This window comes from Camarhynchus parvulus, chromosome 1 (genome assembly GCF_901933205.1).
Source record: "Camarhynchus parvulus chromosome 1, STF_HiC, whole genome shotgun sequence".
NCBI lineage: Eukaryota > Metazoa > Chordata > Aves > Passeriformes > Thraupidae > Camarhynchus > Camarhynchus parvulus.
Genome location: NC_044571.1, coordinates 99,379,099 through 99,403,522, shown reverse-complemented (window position 1 = coordinate 99,403,522; position 24,424 = coordinate 99,379,099). Strand labels below are relative to the sequence as shown.

Sequence of the window (24,424 nt, the reverse complement as noted above, 5' to 3'; positions counted from 1 at the left end):
CAACAGTCTTTTCATGTGAACTCACTGCTCAGTTTACTGGTTTGCAGTCTCTCTCCCTGCAACTCCTGCTTCCCAGGGTCAGCTTGGTCATACACTTCACAATTCCAGAGTAGTGCACCTCAAATAACATCTATAACACTACACATGCCCATGTTTTTGTTGTCAAGAGAAGACCGTGAAAAGCTAAAATCACACAGATAATTCTTCACAAAGATGGGCAGAAAAAAAGAGTAAAAGATTAATGGAGGGACAAAAATGGATGTATCCACTAAAAGAGAAGTGAGTAGTTACCTTGGTACTATTAAACAGAAGTAATTAGTCCATCCATTATTTTAAACAGGTTTAAAACAACCAAGCATTTCCAAAAGGAGTCACTTGATGACACACAGCACATAAGGAGATATGCTGGCCAGCTTCAAGAGAAGTCTCATTAAAGTAAAACTTCATTATTTTCCTTTCATCAGTGCTCTTGCACTGATTATCAGCATCAGTATGTGACAATACTTGACCTTTTCTTTTTCTGGGTCTGTTCCTCATTTCTTTGGTCAGTTGATTTCAGGAGCTTGGGTTGCTTTTTTCTTATTTGGTTGGGGTTTTTTGATTGTTCATTTGTTTTTAATGTGAAGAGATGCAGACAGAGGTTTCCAAATAAAAAAAAAAAGGAACCAATGTCAGAAAATTACCTAAATTGCATAATCAGAGACTACAGAATTACCTTTTACCTCCACCTAAAGTCTCAAGACCATAATGAAACCAACAGAGATGCACAGCCTGAAACCTGGTATTTTCTTAAGTTTGCAAAGCCACTGTTAGTTACTTACATGGGTTTATGCTAAGAATGGGAACTATCCAGCATGTCTTACTTTTATTTACAGTTTTGTTATTGAGTGACTCTTCTTGGACATGCTAGGTTATTTTATCTGTTTTTTAAGCCTAATTTTCATCCCAGAGTTTGATGTTTACTTCCAAGGTGTCCTATGAAACTGACTGCAATTCATGTAGAATTATGCTTTTCCTTACATTTCTGAGTAGTGTTCAGGACTAATTCACAGAGGCCAAAAAGCACAAAGGTCATGTGGCAACCTCCACTGTCAAAAAGAGAAATTCTACAGACTGATGCTTCCCTACCAAAACCTGGAGGATGTTTGTGGTGGTGTTTTCCTTAACACATCAGTCACATGTATATTTAACTCCCCAAATTAACTAGTAATCCTTTGTCCCAATATCTACTCCACCACTGGTATAAATATCACTGGGAGACTGAAACAAAGATGCCTACATAAATAACTGTCAGGGAGAAAATGTCACACAGGCTCATCCCATCATCCAACCCTTTCCTCTCTATTTTTCTAAACAGAATTGCTAATAAGTAAAAGAAAAGCAAGTTGGTAGGATGTTAAACATCACCTATTGCCCATCCAATGGATAACAGCTGAAACTTGCATTCATCAAAAACTTGCATATTAGCTTTACTAAGTCTGAGTCCTCATCCACACTCTGTCCTGGGTATGCATTTCGAAAAAAACCCATAAAGAATTACACTGTGACTGGACAAAAATACTGGGAAGTTTTAAATTCTGCTGTATATGCCTTGCTTTTCACTTGAGAATCTTCAGTACTTTACACAACTCTGTCCCAGAGGTTCTTGAAGGATCAAGGAGAGTATTTTGAGACCAACACTTCTAAAATCAGTATCTTGTTTCAAGATTTTTATGGGAGCACTGTCCATCTGAAACTGATGTGAAGAACTAGGGGGATTCTGTGAAATGACCAAATCAAATTTTTTTATTTATAAGGATATATTGGGACAGGCACAAAACACAAAGAACTTTTCAACCAGTTCCCACTCTTCAAGAAATATACCTCAAAAGCAAAGTCAATATTGATGGATTACTCATACTGGAGCCTAATTTAGTTTGGGAACAGCCACAAGAGGGAAGAGAGGAACAAAACCCATGGCCTTGGGTTCAGTCGGCAATTTCCCTGAAAAACACCTTCCAGTCTAAAAGGTACACATACCCAAAGGCTGACTAGCAGTTTTAATTTGAAAGTTCAGTACAATTTTACCCTGAAGCCACATATAAAAACTGCATTAAGACAAGACAGGAAATCACATGTAGATCATCATAACATAAAGCTCAGATTTTTTAATGTAGGCGTTTTGTTTGGTTTTTGCTTTTGTTTTTTTAATGTGGTCTAATTTCCCTCAGAGTAAGAACTTACCTGTTTATTTGATTTGGTTTATGAAATCCAGGTTCATTAAAACTAGACTGAGATCACAAAAAATACCAAGACAATCAATAAAAGACCAAACTTTGGTATCACTTTCATGTAGCTTGAGAATTATAAGCTCTATATTATACCTTTCACAAAAAAAAAGTTCTTATTAAAAACCAGATCAGTTCTGAACTGGACCAATTAAAATCACCAGACACATATTTTGCACATATGGTCCTTAACAAGTGAATAACTCTAAAAAGTACTTAAATTAGCTTAGAAAGACAAATTTAATATTCCATAACAAAAAAAAAATATTTCCAGTATTTTTAAATGGGTCATTTTCCAATAAATTAAAACCACAGACTGGGTGGAAATTGGTCTACCTCCTTTGAATTCATTAACAACAGGAATTATACCACATGAAAGTTCAGCAAATCAGTCTATAAATATATCCATAAAACTCTTCTGATTCTTTCTGTTTGTTTCAATACATTTAAGTGCATTTACAGAAAGATGATGAACTCATTAAACCAATTTAAAATCTTATTTTCTTTAGCTACACCCTTCCCAAGTGAATCTTATCCCCAGGCTATTATTTCACTTCATAGCTGCTGATAGGATGGTTAGGAAATGGTTAAGTCTGTAAGATTATGTCTTCCATATGCAACTACCATTCAGCATCCCACCCTAAGGGTACAATCAACCAATAAAGGCTTTGTTCTGATTATGCATGTATTTGATATCCCACTTGAGAACTCTGTTGGATGTAAAGACAGCTATAGCCTAGTGACTTTGCAAATGAGATGATGTAATATTTCTTTGGAAGTAACAAAACATATGAGCATGCTCACTGTGAACCACAGAATTGAGAAGCCCAAGCACTTTTCAGTCTGAACCACTCAGCTGCTCGAGAGCTGTGTCCCCCCCTTCATGGTTTGCTTGCTCTGTAGCACTTACAAACTTTCTGATACCAAGAACAGAATCACAATTTTCTTCCCAACTAGTCACACAAAAAATCACACAGAACAACCCAACTTCTTTTGAATTTACAGGTTCTCAAAAAATGGAACAAAATTCTCCCACAAATTGCATTTATGAACAAGAAAGAAAAAATGTTTTCTTTAAGAAACTTTATAACATGCATATGCCCAAAAGGCAGCAGCCAAAAGAATACCTAAGAGATCTGTGCAGTTCCTAAGAGAGAAATAACATGTGGAACTCCAGCTTGTACCAATACACCCATAGCTTAAGAGTTGTGAAAGTGTTTAACTTAGGATTTGCATTCAAATGTTGCACATGAACACATTCCTGGTACATTCATTGTTCATCAAAGTGGAAACAGTAATAGCCTGTAAATGTCATAAAACCATGCACACAAACATACACTTTAAAAGGACTGTCACCTGATGGGGTTTTAGATATAGCAGCTTTCATAGTTCAGGTCAATGAAGAAGTGGTTTTTAAAAGAGAAGAAAAGTTTAGTGAAAGTAAAATATTGAAAAATTTACCAGAAAAATGACACAACAAAACAATAAGGTTCTATTCTAAAATCACTGTCACTTAAGAAATTACTATGAGAGAGACAGAACAATGTCAGGGTCAGAAGAATGAAGACATAAAAAAAATCAAATCCAAAGCTCTCCCAGAAAACAAAGTGAACATTTTTCTTCATTATGAAAAATGTGACCATTTTCTCTGTCCTCAGTGCCATGCAACTGAGAGTAACAAGTTGGCCCTATTTGAAACACAAGATTTCTAAGATAATTCCATGCAGAAATGCAATATCCAGGCATTCTCCTTTCTAAACTGAGATTAATGTCAAAGTGAAAAGCATTTGTGATTCTGTGTGGATTACTTCCTGATTCTGGACCTCTTCCCTCTCCCACTGACCTCCCTCTGGGAACAAAAGTGCAATTGATGAGTCTGCCTGCATTCCAGTGCAAATGCTAAAAATACCTCTAATCATTCCTTCCCAGTCACTCCATTGGACACTGGCATCTTCACATGGCCCTCCCTCCACCTTCCAATAATCCACTAATGGATTTTCTTCTTCCAACATGACAAAGACAAACTGGAACCTCACCTGACCAACATTAGCCTCTTCTATTGCTTTTGGCTCCTAGATGCACATAAAAACCAGAGAGATGAACAGAATAGCACAAGAAGAGAAAAAAACTTATTAATATCTGGTGCAGTAAAGAAAAATAAACTCCAAACAAACAACTTCACAAAGTGATTTGGTCTCTCTGTCATACTCCAGCTATGAAAAGAAGCAAATTATTGTACTTGTAAAAAGATTCACAAACATGATTTCCCCATTTCTTTTTGTATTACCTATGTTAATGCTATTCCCTGAAGTCTGTAGGAATTCACTACCAAAGAAGGGCAGCTTGGCTGCTTTTGGTAAGTACCTAAAATAGAGAAAATGCTTCCAAGAAAGCCCAATATCAAAGGAAAAGTAATGAGTTTGACTAAATGACCTAAATTCTATTACATCAATACCTGTGGAACATAGATCAGGACATCATTTAAAGCTAAGGTATCACAAACAGCCTTCAGTCATTCATTCTAAATATTAACAAGCTGAAAGAAATCAAAATCCATTGGGACCATTATTCATTGAAGTTCAGACATACCCAGAACTCCTTTGTGTAAAAGTGCACAAACTCCTTTGTGTAAAAGTGCACAAACTTTTCAGAGTGATTCCCAACAGATCTGGAGACACTTCAGAACTCCCTCCAACTCAGGCCCTGCTCTCCACGAGCAAAGCCACAATCAGGGTTTCCACAAGCCCCTGAGCTATGTGTGTTTCTGCTCCAGGGATACCTATGCCCACCACAACTGCTCCAAGAACTGCAACCATCCGTCACACTGACTGCTGAGAAAAATATACTTAGCAAAATTTCTGAGCATGACTTGCTTTGATTTACATACACACAGATAGCTAAAAGTTAAGGCTCCACGTAGGTTCCCAAGCCCCAAGGTCAAAGCAATTTTATAGCTCTCAAAGTGTTTATTCTTGTCAAGCTCTGTATAACCTTATGTCACTCTGGACACATCTTGGGCTTCTAGCAAAATAACTCCTATTTTGGTACTGTTGGATTCATGTATGCTGCTACTCAGCAGCAATATCAAGGACTGATTTGTTTTATGTGAGAATAGCCTCTGCCCATCTACTATGGAAATTTGAAATAAAAACAATTAAAGTCAGAAAAATAAAGTAAAACAGAAAAGAACCAACAAACTTCATGTGCTCCAAACTTAAATCAAACTAAGAGGCCATGCACAACTGGATCTGGATTTAACCAGTACAATATACATTAGGAATTCAAAAATATACTTGCTCTTTTGCAGCTTTCTAGTTCTAGGCCTCTGTCTATTATAAATGGAATTGAGACATTTCTGTATCATTTCAAAAGCTAAACACAAAAAGGCTGCATAAGTACTATCATAAGTACTGCATTAAAATAACTAGAACCACTTTTCTCCTCTGTCCTTGCTACTGGCTAGAGTTATGCACAAATATTTACTTATTATATAGTTCTGTATTTACTGGAGGGGGGTAGGGGGTAAATAACCCGAAGATCTACAAATTTATGGTGCTTAAATCTTTGTTCTGTAGAGTCACCTAAAAGTACTAAAGTCTATGTTCTTCTGTTGAATCCATTAGCTTAATTTTTTCTTGAGTAATAGTACAGTCTGATTATAAGATAAATTATTAGCAGTTATCAAATGTACTATGTGATTTCATAGGAGAATATGCCACTACAGATTTCACTTACAAGAAACTGTATCACTACAAGAATCCAATACATTGCTCTCTTTAATCAATTCTATGCAGTTCATCCTGACTACACTCTTTATAAGTGCAATTTGTATGGACTGTAAGTATCTTTCATCTAATTAATATTAATCTTCGTATTAGAAGCTCCTGAGTTCACTGGCCAGAGCAAATAGAAGACAGAAATTGTGCTCTGTCAAAATTCTTTCAATCAAGTTTCGCAGGGGAAACAATGTTAAAAGGTACAGAAGCTTCTTCCTTACAACTAAAAATAGGTAGCTGAACAAAACAGCTTAAATATAAAGTACTCATCAACTAAAAAAACTCCACAAAATAAAGCAGACTATAAAGCAGTGGGAAAGTTTGCAAGGAAAACTGTTTAAAGACCATAAGATTTTAGGGACTAAAAGAAAATTTTGCCTGTCCTCGAGGTGCTGGAAGAGAATTTCCTTAAACCACTTTTTTTTGTGCTTTAGTTCAGTTTTCAAGCATGAAGCAAGCTGTAGGCTATTCAAGCATTTAGTTCATCTCCTAGAAGACTTTCTTAGTAATGGTCCGTCCTGTTGACATAACACCCAGAGACATGAGATCAATAAAAGCATTCCCAGATAATGAGACAACTTCAATATTGCCGAGCTGAAAGTAATGGCTCTTAAGGCTGATACTTCTCATGCCAGCTGCTGTAAAAAAGCCAAATTAATACCCTTTTGTATTTGTTCTCCTTCCTCACTCCAGGGTTTTGTAAAAGTTTTGTTGCAGACTCTGGAGCTGTGGAGTGTCTGAGTCTGCTAAATACATTTCCCTAAGCCCAAGAGACTCCTTGAACAGTACCTGCTGTGGGCAAGACTAACACAAAGAGCTACATGTGACTATACCCTAGGAGGTCAAGAAATTCTGTAAATACTTTTCCAGACCAGAGAACTGAACCGCACAACTAAGTCACATTTCTAAACTATGAATCCATCAGATAGCTCAGCAATTCTGAATCCCAAAGGGATCAAAGTTTTATGAGCTACATTACATCCCTAGGAATCCACAATCTAAAACAGCCTGTATAGGATGCATTTGCCTCTGCGTTATTTCAACACATATTCCTTGAACAGGTACCAAAATCACCAATAACTTGAAGCATTGTGTTTCAACAGGAACTAATGTATAGCTACTGAAATTACAGAGAACAAGAAAAGCCTTTTTGAATGTATTTCTTACCAGGAACCCTAAGGGGGGGTTTATCAAGGCAGAAATCATGTCTCTTATTACACAGATTTTGTAACATTGATGCAACATCTTAAGACCCAAAGAAGGGCCTCTGGGCCCAAGAGCATGTTTGTGTTTTACTCTGCTAATGCAGGCAGCCCAATAAAAAATACTTTCTCTCCTTGCAAATGTTACCTTCCTTAGCATCCATACTCATTCTTCTACAGCCTCACTCTCTTTCAAAAAAACTCTTGAACAGCTCTGTTTTCACAGAGCTGTTAATCAGTAGGAGGCAAGAGAAGCCTGGGTTAGTCAGTAGGAGGCAAGAGAAGCCTGTTCAACAGAATTATAACAATGACATTTAGGCTTCGTGATACATTTTAATTCTGGATTCTCTCTACTTGCCCATCAAAAAAGAAAATAAAGCATAACAGTTTTGTAGTCCACGTTGCATAAAATCAATGGCACCAATGAGCCTTTTTCCAGTTCTGATGCTGCATTTGAGCCCACACTCACCTGGGTGCCTGACAGGCTTGTGCTCCCAAAGTAGCCAATGGCCTCAGGAGGCTCCTGTAAACTGCAAGCCCCAAGAAACACCCTGAATGCCAAATCCCTGCTACCTGTGTACTAGGCTTTGCTCTCCAAGCCACTGGTGGAATGCCTCACCCAGCAACAAGTGCAGGAACAAGAGATGTGAAGGGAAAAGCATAAGGGAAGTCATGGTGCATGATATGGAGAAGCTGAAAGAGCCTGCATTAACTTGATCTACTTTTTCACTTCGTATCATCAAAGCTTTGAAAGAAACATCCTCCACTGGCACCATGTTCAATTCAAGGCAGTGTGAAAAGCTGAGTCAACAAACATGCACGGTTTTTATTCAAACAAGAATTATACTGCTCTGAAAAGGAGTTGATCACTTTGAATAAAATGACGGAACTCACAGCTTAGATTAATACATCAAAAAGACACAGGGATTCATGTGGAGTCAGACTTGAAGGTCAAAATGTTTCAGCCATACCACTTCCCTGAAGCTCTGCAAAAAGAATCTTGCTTTGACTGAATTCAAGGAAATGGATAAAGAAATAAAGAAAAGCAGTAGTGTCATTTTTTCTGCAGTCTAATGACTAAAGACAGACATTTAAAATATGTTCTACTTTCAAGCACGTTTACAGACATGAAACTGAGCATCTTCCAAGGTCCTAAGTCTTCACAGGATTACAACTCACTTTTGCTATTGCATTAATACTGAAATGGCTGTCGTGCCTCCAGAAATAGCCCAACTAGACAGGCATACTCGTGGGTGGGGGTGGGCTGATAAAAAAATCTCAATGCAGAACCCATCACAAACAAAACAAACCTCCAATCCCAAACTTCTTCTTAAAATACACTCTTGCACAGACCTTTCATGAACTAAAGAAAATTATCTCATTTTATCATAGAGAAAGGATTACTTGGCTATATAGTTTCTATAGAGTAGGGGAAGGCATACAAATTAAATTCTATCCATCTTTGTTCATTATAAGTTCCACCATGAAAAAAACTGTCTTCTTTATCAAAATTAAAAGGTAAAAAATTACCTTGGTCCCATATAGAAAATGAAACCATCTCACAAGCAGATATGAAGCACTTGCAAGTTCTCCTTAGAAGCCCTTAATAGTTGAGAAGTGCAGTCATCAACTTCCCCATACAGCACTCAACATAAGGGGATCTAATTATCCTTAATATTTGGCTAGGAATTTTATTTGTATCTGCAAAAAGAAAGAGAGAATAATGGAATCTGTAAACAATAGGAGAGTTTGAAAAAATATTTCTCCCTGCTGCCAAAAAATATTAAAACCACAGAGTAATGGAGATATGAATCTCTTTCCACCCATGGTCCATAGTAAAAGACACATGAATCTGAAGAATGTTATCTTTAGAACTTTCCTCTGCTTCTACCCCTTGCCTTCCACATGCATTTATCAGTTGTCAGTACATTTCAGACTGTAAATAAGCCATAATAACCTCCATATTTCTCTTTGCAATATTCAGAAATTCACTTATATATTAGGATATTAAACTCTAAAACACTTTACAGATGAAATCTAAGAGATCATCAAACATAATGCTAGGAGAAATAATAAAGATAAATTAGAAAAGTTTTGAAGAATGCTAATAATCTAGGAAATAATTAGAGGGAATCTTCCACTGAGTAATGTCCAAACTCCCACAGATTTCAGAGACAAGGCTGAGCACACAGTGGAGAAAAATCCTTGGAGTCACATGAGTTATTAAAACACTAAATATTAGCTCCCACTTATGCAAGGCAATAAAATTCAACTTCTCAATTCTGCGCATGTTTTCAGTTCTCCAGGTATCACATGCAAAACTTATGCAGACCACCTCAAAAAAGGCAAACAGTTCTAAGTAATATAAAATACTAATAAAAGCTTTGACAGTATTTCTACATCAGTAGATGTTTATTTTTGGAATATGAAAGTAATCTAAAGATTTAGACCCCAGAGAGAATTTCAGAAGCCTCAAGCTTCAGCAATATCTACATGAAGTAAATGTGACCAAGAGCCTGATTCAGCCAAACATTTCAATATATCATTAAAATCAGACTTCTGCCGAAGTCTTTCCTTTTTCAACAAAAATACACAGGGCTATGTTTTAAGTGCTTTGTTGAACTGAGGCCCAAGTTCTAATTTCCTTTATTTATCTTAGATACAAAATGGCCAAAGGAAGGGGTCAAATGCTGCAATAGATAGGTTATGGGTTTAAGGACACTGGAACTGCTGCTATGAAACGCCATGGGAAGAAAAAGAGAAGTTTAACGATGGAAGTAATGGGAGGAATTCAGATAGTTTTAGATAAAGTCTAAATAACTGCCTCAAAGTCTTCTAGCTTAATTGTCCTATCTTCTCCCGGACTCATATAATCTTTCATCTTCCCAGCTTCTAATTTTCTAAAGTAAAATCCTGAAAGATTTTGTGGGCACAAAGAACAATACAAAACGATAAGCAGCAACTAGAAAAAAGTCACTGCAAGCAGCTGCAGAGAGCAGCCCTGCATTGACAGGAGATGCACCAATGATTTAATTAGATTTTCTTTTGGTCTCCAATTTCTACAAATCAACAACCTACAAATCAACTTTTGCTGTCACAAAAGTTGCAAAATGCACCAATTCTGTGCAAAACTATGTGTAGTAACTAAGGAAACAGAATTCATTTTCAAGGAGCAACAGAGAATGAGACAGGCATAGCTGCCTGCGCAAAGGCTTTTTTTTTTCCTTTTCAGTGTAGTTCACCAGTGCCAGGATTCCACCTACAGATCCTGAAAGAAACTGTAAAAATGCAGTAAAGGAAGGCTCCCTTTGCAACTCAACTCATTGCCTCAGATAAAAATGAACTCTTCATGTTACAGTAGTCCAGAACTTGGAATTCTTAATAAAATATCCAAGCCCTTAACAGAGCTTGGGTAGCACTGTACAATGTCCTTTAAGTCATAACAATATAAAAGAAGGAAGTCAGGTCATTATACACTCAGCTGATGCTCTTTGATAAAGCTGGTTTGCAGAAGGTCACAGATGTGCGCTTTTGTATTGCAGAGAGGAATTAACTAAGAAACGAGGAGTTTGTATTTTGGCCATCCCCAGATGTAAACACAGACTTATAAACAGAAGGACTTGCATTCTCTCTATTCCCTGTTCCCAGACTACCAATAAACTTATCACCCGCACTATCTGAGCTGTGTTCCTTGGAACTCCAGAATAGAACTAGGTTGTGAGGATGGATTTTTGATTACCAGCTTTTGAGAAGTCCTCTTCTTCAAAGCTGCTTATGGGCTAAAACAACTGTTTCATGTGGTAGAACAAAAATGCAGGCAATTTTCATACAGACTATAGAAACAGGGTGTATGCAGGTGAAGGGAAAGCTGCAAAGAACAAAGCAATTGCAAAGGGAAGGCAAGAAAAAAAACCAAACCCAGGACAGAAACAGTAGTTTTCACCTCCAAGGATTTATATATTTATGTTCACATAGGTACATGTAAAAAAGGATGCATTCACATTTAACTCACATCCTACCTACCCTGCACTGACTTCCCTGACTCCTCCTGCAAATCAGAAGGGGATACAGCAGTACCCCCACAGCCTACTCTTAGACAGCACCTTGCACCTTCAGTTGTGCTGCCATTTTAAACAGTCCCAGCAGAAAGGTTTGTAGCTGAAGATATTTCCCATACCAAGGTCACCTAGATGAGCTTGTATTTCAAATGATCCATACTAGCATAATGCTTTTGATAAAAACTAGACAAACTGTTAGCCTCCAAAGACATTAGCCAAGGAACTGAATAGGCCAATATCAGCTAAAGGACAGGTTATTTTGCTTTTATTTGGATTTGATTATTATCTCTCCCTAGAGCAGAAAATGAAATATTATCCTGATCTGTCCATTGATATATTCAAATAAGATGTTTTCTATCTCCAAAACCATTTGGGAAGGGTTAGTATTAACTAATTTGAAAGTCTTCTGACAAGATATCCAACTCTGAACTTTCTCACAAACTTACAAAGAGGACACAGCAGGATCACCCATGCAAATAAGCAGCAGAGTTCTGAGGAAGTCTTTACTCAGTAACCATGCAAAGGGTTGCTGCAATTTGTCAACTAAAGAATAAGTACCTTTTTCAGGCTACACTCAGGGTAAATACATGCAAGACAGCTAGAAGATGTCTGTCTTGTTAACAAAATGCAAACATCTTAATCACCGTTTGTCTTCATACCAACAGACAACACCCCCAAATAAGTAACTTGCCTTATTGTTAGCATTATGTTCAATATGACAAAACACACTAAAGGCAGGCAGAGAAGGGCTTAAGCTACAGAGATGAAGACTAATAGGCTGCAAAGAAATTAATTGTGGATGTACCTACTATTTCAATAGTGTAGAAAGCCTTTCAATGGTCTGATTTACCCACCAACATAAAAGGAGTTTGTTTCACTGACTCCTGTTATCCCTTAGTGGATTTTCGGTGACAAATTTTGTACCTATTTCCAGTATTTCTTCCTTCTGCCATCAGTGTTGATTTGGGGTGTACACTAAAGTGCAGGGAATACAAGAGATACATTTTAAGTTCTTCAATCTAAATCCTATTTTTTGGCTTTCTGCCTATTTCCTAAATATTAAAACAAACAACTCATTTCTTCAAGACCTTCTTACTAAAAATAGTTGGTTGGACTGCTTAATTGTGTTAGCTGAAACACAAACATACGAAAAAGGAAAGGGTTTGTAGAAAAACATTGAAGAGAAAAAAAAATCAGATTTCATCTGGCCTTCCCATCATCACTTAAGAGAATTGTTTTGTAGTTACATCATCAGGAAATAAAATACTATCCTCCAAGGACCCCGACTCTTTACAGAAGGAAAAAAAAAAAAGGAAGGCTCAAAGTTCATATCCCCCCTCAGAGGAGTTCAGCTAAAGTTGCATTTTTTGTCATAATAAAATTAAAAGAAAAAAACCCAAACCAACAGAAAAAGCTCCCTTAGAGCAACTAATTAAACAAGATGACTTGGAATTTAGATTTTCTGTTTTCGAACTCTAGGCTGTGGGACTAAGTGGAAAACATTGTACCTAATCAGTAACAACTTAAAACGACTTTATTATCAGTGCTAGAGAGGAACTGCCCTAACCCAAACCTTCCGCACATTCTTCTCGGCCCTGAGCTGGAGGACAAACGCAATGGTTCACACAGCGCGGGGCTCGGCCGGAGCCAGCGCCCGCTGCCGAGCTGCCCAGGGCCGAGCCCGGCTGCCCAGAGGTGGCCAGGCCAAGCTGCCCAGGCTGAGTTGCCCACAGGTGGCCAGGCCCCGCTGCCCAGAGGTGGCAGAGTTGCCCAGAGGTGACTGAGCCCAGCTGCCCGGAGGTGGCCGGGCAGAGCTGCCCAGAGGTGGCAGAGCTGCCAAGAGATAGCCGGGCCGAGTTGCCCAGCGGCGGCTGGGCTGCCCACAGGTGGCCGAGCCGGGCTACCCACAGGTGGCTGAGTTGCCCTGTTGCCCAGCGGTGGCCGGGCTGAACTGCGTAGAGGCGGCAGAGCTGCCCAGAAGTGGCCGAATCCAATTGCCCAGAGGTGCCAGAGTTGCCCAGAGGTGGCAGAGCGGCCGAGTTGCCCAGCTGCCCAGCGGGTTGCCCAGCAGCGGCCGGCGTTCCCGGGCTGCGGGCGCAGCGGAGCGCACCGGGCAGCGCGGCGGGGCTGCACCGCCCCTTATATGGCGAGGCGCTGACGTAATGGTGCATAGGCTCGGGCCGCCCGCGCGCCCATCCCTCATTGTTCCGCGGGAGCGCTGGGATAGCGCTGGAATGCTCGCAGCAGCCCCGATGGCACCGCGCAGCGCCCCGCAGCACCGCCTCAGCCGGGACTGCCATAGCCCGCCAGCGCAAGGTAAGGCACAGGGTGGGAAGCAAGCTTCTTCTGGCAAGCACTGGCGCTTCTGGCTTTTTCCTGCTGAGATACCTTTTTTAAAAAAAGTCATTTCCAAAAAAAAAAAAAAAAAAAAAAAAAAAAAAAGGGGGTGAGGAACTGAGAAACAATGAAATACCTCAAAACAGCACCAAGAGATCTACAAGATGTCTGGTGAATCATATATAGGGTGACTATTTCAAGCGTTAAAAACTGTCTTTAAAACAATTCCTTCAGAGGCAACAGATGAGGAATTAATGTAACATTAAGGAAGGAGAGAGTTATGAATTACACACACTTTCCAAATGGTCGGATAAAATCATGACTGCATTTAAAGCAGTGGAAGGAGTCCAACAGTATTGTAATATATTAGGTAAAGCTACTGCCTCTCTTTCTGCTACATTTACATGCATATGCTATATATTAGTAGACATGTACACACACATGTCTCTAAGCATTTACTATACTTTTGAACAACTTCTGCTGTAGTTTTCAGAGCGATGTATAAATTTCCACATACATTACTTTGCAGTAAGACTATGCTATGTCTAAAAGAAAGAATTGCAACTAGTTTAATTACTAACAAACTTTTCAACTCATACACACTGCTTCCCTCTTCTGTGTCTTGCATGCAAGTGTCAAATCACAAGAGGGCAGAACTGTCAGGTTTTTATGAAAAAAACTTTTAATCCTGGTCAAACACATGATGAGTGTGAGAATCAGAAAGCACCCTGCTCTCTTCAAGGCTTATTCTGCAAGATGTTCAACAGTATTGCAGCTATGAACTCCAGAAAACAGGGAATGATAAACGGCTCTGACGAGGCACAAAGCACCTTGGAAGATTAGACTTCGGTGTGTTTATAATTCACACCTGATTGTCCTCCCCGTTAATTAAGGGCCAAACCCAGGCAAATCTTTGTTCATAGGAGCAACTGCAATTAAGTTAATTGTACTGTCCTACTTGCAAATTAGAACTCCTGAGCACTGTTCTTCAGAGTCCTATGTGCAATTTAAAATGTTAGAAAAGTTAGACCTTAAGATCTTGAGTTTTGATCTCTTCTTACAGGTAAAACATTTTTGTGGTATGTTCTTTTCCTTAGTTGAAAAATAAACGCAATTTTAGGAGAGAAGTAAGGGTTCTTTTTCCATTTATTTGATGTTTTAAATCCTTCAAAATCTTTGTTCAATTACATATTTAGGAAAAATCAAAGCTGGTACTAACAGATGCATTGTTGTAGTATCATGCATACACAGATTTAAAGGATGAGCCAAAATATCTTGTGTGAAATTTTTCATAACTTTTTTTGGCTTTAAACACGGAGAAAATAGGAAGCAGTTATTTTCAACATGCTTCTAAAAATGTAAATATAAAGAGACGTTTCATTTCAAATATAATTCAGGTCTTTGTGTATTATTAACCTGGCAATTAGATAAAAGTCACATCCATGCTTCCAACATATTCTTTTTTGTAACAAGCAAAGTTTATACCTCTGTTGAGAGAATCAGGGAAGAGGGCACTGTATAGTGTATATATAGAATGAAAAGAATCCTAGCAACCAGAACAAATGTAGTTTCACAGTACAAAAACAATACCCCATATCAGTATCCTGAGCCCCTTAAAAAGTTTTCAGCTCACTATTCCATCATATGTGCAGAGTCCTTGCAGTTTAAAAATGATTACTTAGTTTTCTAAATATCCAGTGTCAAGTTATAAAGTAGAAAACTTAGCTATGTTGTGAACAGATGTGTTAGGAACCAAAGTTAAGTAACAGTCTTCAAAAAGAGTATCTGAGTATGGATGAGCTAAAGAAGTCGAAAGACTACAATATGGCAAATAAAAAATATTAACAGGAATGCTGGGCATGCAATAAATTTGATAGAAGCACTAAGTAGAAAAAAGAAAAAAGTCTCCCCATAGGTAAGGGACAATTTAAATCCAAATCCAACAAAGAAGGGTGACTTCTATCACTGATTACTGCTTTAGCAATATCTAAAGTACCATCTGTACTCTGAATACTGCTAGCCTAAAACAAATCATAACATCTAAAAAGCCAGAACTCTACTTCTCATAGTCTGTCTTCCTCAGATTAAAAAGAAAACATTCTTGACTTAATACTTACAGAACCAATTTTGCTCTCATTTATACTGGTAAAACTCCAAAATAATTAGATGGAGGTATAATGATTAAACTGTCTCACTGCTGTTCCCCCACCCCCCATCACCTCTCTATTACACTCCTTTATTAGATCAGATTTCTTAACATGTTTTGGGTATTAAGTGATTGGTATTCCTAATTTTAAGTGATTAAAATGCTAGTTTCTATTAAAAGGACACAGTGAAAGAAAAGAATCATCACATAACTCAGTCTTAAACAATTGTATTTCTTAATCTATATTTTATAGTAATTTTCACAACATCCAATGTGAAAACATTTTAAGAACAAATATACCCTCCAGAAATGAAAGTCAACTTCCTATCAAACTGCATTGACCCTTTGTTCCTTTCCCGTCACTTCCCTTTCCTCCACTGACAAACATCTGCTGACAGCAGAATTTTTAGAGATTTGATCCAGAATACAAGGGATAGTTTCTATTCCTCATCAGTAGTAGTAAAATCAAATTATTTCTTGATTTGTGCTGAGCAACAGAATTTTCATACTATTTACCTAACACTATGATGAATTACCAATTTTGTGTTTATCATGGCATTTTAAAAAAAAGCCTGGTTTTATTCCCAGTGAGTTTCTCCTCTGTGGCAGATCTTAAAAAACTGCTACTTTTCTTCGGGAGAAACTCTTTACCACATGTAAACATGGCATGGGCAGCTGAGCTACTATAGCTCCTCTGGACCTTTCCTACGAGCAGCTGTTCTCAAATCCTGGGGGTAGTACTACCTGAATAAAGTTAATTTTAAAAGCAATTAAAATATCTAAGTCAGAGAAACCTAAGGACTTTACAGTGTAGGAAGACGTATCTTTAAAATCCATTGTATATAACTGTAGTTCTGCCTCATTAATAGCTTCCCTCAACACTTTATCTTGTCACCAAGTTGATTTGAAGTTAGAAACTGTGTCTTAGTAATAATTTTTAATTGCTTAAGGTTTTTGTTTCATACTGAGTAGATTCTGCCATGGCACCCTTAGGGTTTAAGTTGAGCTTCTTGATGTAGTTGAAAGCTTGGTTAGTTCAACCATTCACTAAAATGTATTACTCAGCTCCAAGAAAGTAAAAATCACTGCTGAAAAATTCTGAATATAGTGCCTAGTCTTGTGATTTAAGTGAAGTGATGGACACTTTGACTCTTAACACCTCTCAGTACCTTATGCTGATTTTGAGGTTTGCTGTGTTTTCTGTCAGCAAGACAAAAATCACTTTGACTGCATGTCCAGTGCACCGTGATGCTCCTGAAGTCCAGTAGCTGTGCTCACTCCCATGCACCAGTGGTGCCCTCTCAGGCAGTTACAGCTCATCCAGAGTGCTCACAATTTCTAGCAGAGTATATTTGAAGATCTTCTGAGGCAGTCTGTACCCGCCAGTTAAAAACAGCACAAAAAACACCTCCCAAAGCAGTTCCTCACAAGGGCTGATGTGATGTGAAGAGGTGAATGTTCACGCAAACCATGAATGCTGGCTGAACACCCAGCAACATCATCATAGAACCATCCTTTAACAGCAATAGGGAAATACTGGGGGTGAAAGTTCAACCCAACCTTGCTACACAACATTTCTAAACACAACTCAAAACCATAACCTTGCTCAGTCAAGCTATTAAATGCATGGACTTTTTGCCTGTTGCAGAAGTCATGCCTGCTGCTGCAGCTCATCATGCACATGATGATGATGATGATGATGATGATGATGATGTAAGACAGCTGCTTGACTTCAGCCTCGGGCTGGGCAGGTGACCACCAGAGAGTGGGTGCTGAGGCACAGCAGCAGAACTTGAGCTATTCTGCTTCATGCTGCATGCTCAAAGCAGCTGAGAAACCAGAGCCTGCAACCACCATTGCTCATGCCCAAACTTCCCAAAGCTTTACAGATGTACATCAGGTAGGGCACAAAGCTCTAGTGAACATGACTGAAAACGTGGATGGGAAAAAATCCACTCCTGACAAGAAAAACACTCATCCTGCATACATGTCAGGGATGTGAAACAATACATCAGACTTCATTATCCTTTATAGATTTCCAAAGGCCTGGGAAGCAACGCAATAATTGCACTTAAATGATGGATAGAATTCTTAAAATCTGCCTTAAACCTAATATTCAAAGCATTTTCTTTCAAATTTATTGCAGACAGCTGATTTTAAACTTTGTCTTTTTTTATGAGAGACACAAAGCTTATCTAGTGTTTGCATAGCAACTATCGCAATGACAGAATGAGAGAATGAAGAAAAATTTTAAAAACTAAAATGAAGCAGCATGAAACCACTGCCATAAAAAAACACATAAAACCGGCTGCTTAAAAATAGAAAGTAATGCACTCATAAAGCTTACATTTTAATTATACATTCAATTTTAGCACATGGACAAAGCTAACTAAGAGTTAAGTTCAAGCTGAATTCTGTCAGCTTTCAATGGATTTAATATTTTTTGGATACAATTTATACAGCTTTCAGTCAGTAAGTCTAATTATGAAGAAAATCAAGTTTAAAATTTTATCACATGTAAGTTTGGCCTACCTGAAACTAATGTCACCCATCACATTCCCAAACATGATTTTATTCTACTTAGCCACAAAAAGGTTTCTCAGAAGAAGCCTAATAATTGCCACAGTTGTTTTAGTTTTCAACTTCAAAATGTTACCCTCTGGTCAAGCACATTGGCTTTTCTGAGGTGTACATTCTGTTACCAAAAATGTATCATACCAAAAAAAAGAAAAGTGATTTATATTGGTCATTTGAACCTGAAGGTGTAACAATGCCACACTGGGGGCAGCCAACCCCTAATCTAAACATCTGAAACCCAGTATAGAACACATGGATGTAGGAAGGTGTGGGGAAAAAAATTCAATGGTCAAGTGTTAATGCTTAAATCTGAAACATTTTTCTTAACTTGCAAAATACCACTATATACTCTTTTATGTAAAGAGAAAAGTTTTTTTTAATTAGCAGCCAAAAACTAAATTCAGAAACTAAACACCGAATTGTGTTCAATGAAAAGGCCACCAGGAACCTTGGCAGCCCTAAACCCTCTAAAATCTGTGCTTCTAAAGACTGATATATAAATGAGCACGTTCATTTCCATGCATATGAGTAAGCAGAGCAGGGGGATGGAAAGCCTCTACAGCAAAGTCAGCAAGTACAGCATCACTCAGGACAAGCCAATTCCAGATGACAAAGAGCTGCCTCCGAGGGTGGTGCGGGGACGACACCAACCGGTGGAGAATGCTCATTAGGCTGCTGCTGGGAGATTCACACGTTGCTTCCCTTTTGGCAAAGCAGCAGACAACAGCTGACAGGAATAGTCGAGCTTGCATACCTTGCTAACCCATAGAAAGGAGGAGGGAGGAAAATGTACCCTGGTGTACAAAGGAGCAGCCACTTTGGAAAGGATCTTCGTGCCCCTGCTTTGGTCCCACTGGCCACCTAGAGCTATACACAATTACTCTATAAACAGCAAAATTTCCTTATCTCTGTCAGGATTAACTGTGTGGGAGGAGTCAGAAATCAACACTGGTAACATTTTATAACTTGTAAACGACCCTCTCATATCTAGATTAAAGCAGTTAACTAAACAATTTGCAAGTTCTGCTAGAGAGAATTCCTTTATTTCCAGCATTTGAAACCACATTATAAATTAATGATAAACGCTAAGATGTATTACATCAGAAACATACTGTACATGAAAGCATGCTACAGCTCCTTCAGTGACATCTGAAACAAGAAACTATAACCTGAATACCACAGACCATCAGCCAAGAGGCAAGGAAAGAGATCAAGGAGGGCATGTAGCCAAATGTCACATAACGATACTGAGTTATAAATCAGTTTGGGCTACACTAACAAGGCACAGAATGCTCCACTGAATTCACAATTCCTTAAAGAACAAGGAACTCAAAGTCTTCATGAGAAGGCACAAGGGAAGCATACATGCACATGACCCTGCTCTTTCCTAAAAACGCCTTTTCCTATGACAGTTTTTGAAAGGCAAAGAACACTGGAAAACAACTAAAGATGGAAAAAGTAACTATCTCTCTTGGCTTTACAGGAAGACTGTTCAGACCAATTTTAAAAGAGTTTAAGAAATCACTGATCATAGAAATGCTAGAACTAGTGAAATCCATTTTTTTCATCCCAACAATTTAGGTTTTTTTTCCCTAGGAAATAGAGAAACATTGATTTTACAAAGCAAGGAAGTTACTCCAGCTGCTGAACACACATGCAAGTAGCTAAAAAAACCCAAAACACCACAATCACCCTAAACACTACTGTTGGCACTCTGAGTGGACATACGACTAAAGGATGCAATTTCTTTTACTCTTAAGCAGGGTATTTGATCTTTAACACAGTGAACAACCAAGGCTGCACAAAAATGGAAAAATCTTACTTCAACACATCATAATCAACAGACCTGAGAGTAAAATATGTTCTTCAGTAAAACAGTTCATCACAGGTGAAGAAGCTACGTAAACTATCATTTGCTATTGAACTGTGAATTAAATCTGTGAAGTAAACCTTGGTTAGAACTATAACTATTAAAAAAATTCGTCAACTATCACCGTTAGGTCTCCAATGTCCTGACATGTAATACAGGATTACGTGTCCAGTAGGCTTCCTGTCCTGTAATCTAAAACAATCTGTTAGTCCTCTTTGAAGAGGATCAGTTTGAAGAAGCCATGTAAACTTAAGTGCTGAACCAGAGCACCCTGGCTCAGGATTAGCATGTTTTAGACAAAACTTGCATTGATGTTGTACCTTTAGATAATTCACCAAGTGCTCCCAGGTCTATGTGGCCTACTGGGAGAAAATAGAACTTCCAAACACTTAGCAGGTTTACAACAGATAGCAAGAAAATGAATTATCTGCCAGGTCACTGAGTCGCCAGTGCTATAGAGGCTCAGTACCTAGAACTGTATGCAGAAGCAATTTGTAATGCATAAGGAAAAGTTCCAATACAATTTCTAAAGGTCACAGAGTGAAAAGCAGGAAACTAGCAGGATTCTTATCACTTGTAGCTTTGAAGTTCAGCTAGTTAACCCTGCCACAATGCATTGCTATTATCTCTCTCACCTGTGCCTCCAACATGAAGTGCTGCCCAAGCCCATCTTGGAGAAAATGGACACCCTCACATTAGCAGGTCTATGGGAAAAGATGCATATTTAGCTTCAAAATGAACTTCTGTTTCATATTAGCACTATTGCTCTTAATATTATTACTTACAGTCTTGGCTACCAGAAAAAGTTGCAACTGTATGAGAAAATCTGAGGAAAGCCTCAACTGCACTACTTCATGCAACTTAGCATCAAGGAAAAATTTAAATACCTCAAGCTAAATTTGCAGTAACAATTAAAATTTAAGTTTTCTGACAAAAAAGAAGAAATGGGGTGCCACCCAAGCCCAGTTTCAAACACTCCAAGTTTATTAAACACATACACAGAACTTTTCAGGAAATAAGCGCACCAGAAAAAGGACTTACTTTTGTCTGAGGATGTATGCGTATAGTAAAGGTTTATGGGTATGAACAGAACAGAACCCTCAAGAAGTAATGGAATTTGAATCCTGCAAATAAGTGACACCCCCTATATAATTTCTGAGGAATGTTTGTCTAATTGTTTACAACCAGCTTTATTCCTCCAATCACTGGCAAACTCTCAGTCTTCCCTAAGAGTGCCATTCAGTACTGAAGTATCTTTATTTAACTTACCATGTTGAATCTATGTAAATTAAGTTACAATTTCAGCACATAAATTCTTGTACACTGAGCATGAAGAGTGCATAATAAAGTTTTCAGACAAGTTCCACCTGTCTAGAAGCAAGTGGCCACTGAGCAGCTTATCCAGGGCTGGCAGCATGAGTAGGATGCCTTCAGTTCAAGAGAAAAAGTGAGCATAGCAGTATGGAAAGTTCTAAATTTTGCCACTGCTGATGACTGATAATATAAGGCCATGGTTAGTATAAGAGATAGGCACAGTGCCTACTCTGCCCATGGATGAAAATGCAGCCCCCGACATTTATTTTTGTATAAAATGTGTGTTAAAATTGTTTTAGAGAACATCCAGTTCCTGTAAATGTTATGGGAAAATGACATTTATGACTAACCAGTCTCCTCTGAGTGATATGATGTGGCTGAGTGCCATTTTCTGTCATACCAAAAATATTAACTAATTGAAGTAAAAAAAAGTTTGCATAAATTAGATCCTTGCACAATTATGCCCAATTCTGGTCAAGACAGCAGCACCAGCACTGCCTCAGGTGCATGATATACCAGAACAGCACCCATTTTCCCACCTGTGCCCTCCCCTTAAAAACATTTCATAAAAGAAGTCCACCTTGAACCTAGGCACTATGAAGTTACATACAGAATTAAAAAAAAATCACAGGATTTATCTATAGAAATTGCTTAAAGAAAAGTCAAACTCTTAATATAAAACAGTATCATTAAATTGAAGTGTAAAAATATGACGTAAAGGTTACAAAGAGTGAGCTGAAGCAACTGACTCATTCAGAGAATCAGAACTTGTGCAAACTCCTCAATCAACTGAAGGATGCAGAGTAAACAGCCAAGACAAAAAACTCACACCTCCAAATATTACTCTTCCAGCAACAGTAAACACAGCATAGAAGCGATAGCAAAGTAGTATTTGCCTTACACAAACCAAACACACGTGGCTGGGATCATCAGCCTAGCAGCAGCCTCACCAGAAGTATTCACAGCTTGGGCAAGCTGCACCCGCTTGTTTGTGCCTAACCTTTCCACGGGGAGTGGGGGTGAAGACAGGCAGGGCTCCAAAGGACACTTTTCAGGAGCTGAGGTAACTCCTGTAACAGTTTTTCACTAGGTAAATCATAGCAGGAGGCTGCAACATTATTGATTCCTGGTACTGACACTCTGAATAGAAAATGCAAATCATTCACGTGCCCACAGGGTAAGGGGTGGATTAAGCCCTGGCCTATTTATCTCTGCAGTATTGAGTGTTTTATCACATTGGTGATTTAAAAACAGCTCAAAAACTGGTCAAGCAGTAACATTCTACCAGGAATAACGCTTCGAGCATACACTTGAAACAAAACTCAGGTTCATAAAGACACACAATTTTCACCATCAATTTAACTTGTTAGCATGTAACACCAAATGCAGTCATTTCAATGACACCGTTGTTTAAAAATCACAAATTATAAAAAACAGTAGTTGTCTTGGTTTATTTTGTGTAATTACTGCACTTAAAACCTATTTGGATTAATAATTACTCTCAAAATCTGTTACAGTAAGTTAACACTGTTTTTCGATTTTAATAAATCTGATGGTCAGGCACTAAATTTCACTTGTTAAAGATGAAGACAAGACAGAAGCAGGACCTGGATTAGTAACTGAAAAGTTCTGCCTCAGTCTTGTTGCTTTGACCCCTATACCGCATCTCATGTGGTTCATCTTTCCATTTCCTTCAGAAAGATTTCCATCTGCAAAACTATAATTTGCTGGCTGACGTAAATTTGAAGAGTTCCAAATTCTGGTGTTGCATCTGAAATTACTGGCTTTATTTCTGACTTTACAGGCAGTATGGTGGGAGACATTGAGAGAGATGGGGGAAGAAGGAGAAGGCAGTGAATATGCAATATATTTTTTAAAAAATCCTGAATTACTGACTAACAAAACCTAAGTGCTGTTCCTGTGAGCTGGTTACCTTATTGAGGTATTTAGATTCAGAACAGAAGAAGATTAGGTCATTCTGCATGCAGAATCATATGGCATTGAAATGCCAGCAGTAATAGATACTGACTTTAAAGAATACCTGAAATAGCTGTTAAATCTAGAAAGAGGAAAAAAGAAAGCAGAGTGCTCTCAAAAGCAGTGACACATCAGAGTCCAACTCACACTCCTTGTGCCATGTTTTCTAATAAGCTGAATGCTGGGACCCAGAGTTTTTAAGGCTAACTTCAAGTAAAGCTCATTAATATTGCGGTTTCTCAGGTTAGCATTCATTTAAAATGTTTTCAGAACAAGCAGTCAAGTCAAAAAAACAAACCAAACCAAAAACCTGCCAACAATTTAATAGGACAGCTCTTCTTCACTCCCACCTAAAAAATCCCACTCCCACCTCTCTATCATAATCTCAAACACTGTAGATGGCTGCCATTAGAAGATCAAAAATGAACATCAGAATTCATAATTTTCACTCTGACATTCAAATCCTTACTGTCACAGAAAGCATTAATGCTTTCTACACAAGACTGATGTTTTGATAGGTAACTTCCAAGAACATCTAGATAAGGAAGGAATGTAATTCAAGATAGAAATTTTTTTTCTTAAATTGAGGTTTCATAATAAAACAAAACTGAATTTTAGTGCTGAAGTACAATTACTTGAACTGGAAGTTAATCTAGTGTTAAATCTTAAATTAAGCAATACAAATGTGTTAAAATTTTCTCACACCATTTACTGTCACTGAATTTACCCCAGATTTTGTAACATTTATGAGTGCAAATATCCCTAAATCACCAGTAAGACAGCAGCTTAGTTTGTGAAATCATAGTCACAAACAACATCAGTGTTCCAGAATAATTAATTTTTAAAAGCATTACCTATATTTGTTTACTCAGCATCGCAGCTAAATACATCTGGTTATCC

The 24,424-nt window shown here is 38.1% G+C and overlaps 2 protein-coding genes across 3 annotated transcripts in view; one reads left to right on the top strand and one right to left on the bottom strand.

Moving 5' to 3' along the window:
* The window catches only part of CMSS1 (cms1 ribosomal small subunit homolog), a 223,559-nt gene that overhangs the window by 172,076 nt on the left and 27,059 nt on the right, over positions 1–24,424 (bottom strand). The gene's annotated exons all lie outside the window — the stretch shown is intronic.
* The window catches only part of FILIP1L (filamin A interacting protein 1 like), a 102,233-nt gene that overhangs the window by 52,521 nt on the left and 25,288 nt on the right, over positions 1–24,424 (top strand). The window contains exon 1 of one of the 2 annotated variants that reach the window (XM_030960304.1): positions 13,513–13,619. The exons of the other annotated variant lie outside the window; for it this stretch is intronic. The gene's annotated coding sequence lies outside the window, so the exon portion shown is untranslated. Of the gene's footprint in view, positions 1–13,512; positions 13,620–24,424 lie in introns of those variants that run through there. 2 annotated transcript variants of the gene reach the window in all.